This window comes from Uloborus diversus, chromosome 5 (genome assembly GCF_026930045.1).
Source record: "Uloborus diversus isolate 005 chromosome 5, Udiv.v.3.1, whole genome shotgun sequence".
In the NCBI taxonomy this organism is placed as follows: domain Eukaryota; kingdom Metazoa; phylum Arthropoda; class Arachnida; order Araneae; family Uloboridae; genus Uloborus; species Uloborus diversus.
In genome coordinates this window covers 10,016,517-10,018,023 of record NC_072735.1, presented here as the reverse complement: position 1 = coordinate 10,018,023, position 1,507 = coordinate 10,016,517, and positions in this window count along the sequence as shown.

The following is a 1,507-nucleotide window of genomic DNA, read 5'->3' as shown; positions in this document are numbered from 1 at the left end:
CCCTGTTCTCTTTAACGTCATCCAAAACAGACTGAAATTGGTTTCAAGTTTGAAAATATTTCGGGAGGAAAATCCACTCTTTGTTGGAGCTAGGGGAGGCCCTTACACCACTAGATACAGCCTAGCTCAAAGCCTCTCTTCTATTCTTCACCAAAAATTGCTTAATTCTACTTTACCAAAAATTTCTTAAAATTCCGAATTTTGACTTAACTTTTGAAATTTTTCGGTGGGGCTCTGAGTTTCCTTTTTTTTTTTTTTTTTTTTTTTTTTTTTTTTTTTTTTTTTTTTTTTGTCTTCTGCACGAAAAATAATAAGGAAAAAAGTAATTTTAATTTCTTCTTTATCAGAACCTATTAAAACACTTTTGACTCTTTAATGTATTAACTATTTCCCATAAAAAGGGCCACGTCGGCAAATTGAGAAACCGCCCCGGGCGGCAGAAAGTGTAGCTACGCCACTGCCGACCCCCAGTAGCAGACACCGAAATATCTGATGATACCCAGCAACAAATACGATGAAGGAAGGATGCGTAATGGACAAAAATCCCCTTTTCTCTTCAAAATGTGCAAAAATTCTTTATTTTTAGAGCTAAAGCCTTATTAAATTCAAATGAACATGAAACACCAGCTGACCTCATGGTGGCTGTTCACAACTTATCTCCACTGCCTTGTAAATAGCAACTGGCTCATAAAATTCAGTCTGACAACACTAGATGGTTGCACCGTACCCCTGAGCCACAACAACAACAGTTTTAACCTCCTAAAATTCTTATTATTTAAATCCAAACTTATGACCAGGCTGTGGAATCGGAGTCGAAGAGTCGGAGTCGTTTGAAAACATGCCGACTCCGACTCCGGGTTTTTTTATTTTATAATTTTCACTGACTCTCCTTGCATTTTTCAAAAAAACTTACTATACCAATAATTTGATTACATGCTACTAATAAGAAAATGCTTGTTATTGTGACAGCCAGCTGGCTTGATTGTTTACAGGTTTTACCAGTAAAACCTGTGAAGTTGACCACCCTTGTAAGCTGACCACCTGTTTAAGTTGACCACTAAAGAAAAGCACCGCAAGTGGTCAACTTACGCAGGTTTCACTGTAATTTGTTTGGCACTCTTGGCTTCCTTAAGAGGTTTTTCCATCTCCAGCTCAGTCACTTTCCTATGCCGGGCTGATGAGTGCTAATAAGCACGAAACTGCAGTCCTCGGCTGGAAATGACTGAGCTGTCGGTGTAATTCACGTAACATAAAAATACTTAAATGATTTTTAATTTTGATTTCAGGGATCAATGGATTGAGTTAATCTTACCTATAGTAAGTAATGCTTTTATTATGTTTTTATTTGTTCATTTATTTTAATTTTTTAAGCTTGGTAATTGTAAATTAAGCATTTAAAAATCAGTTTTAGTTAAAATTTCTTCTAGCATTTTTTCTTTTAAGCATTTATATTTCTGTACTTGAGTAATTTTAAATAGAAAAATTAAAATGGATACTGTATATCATC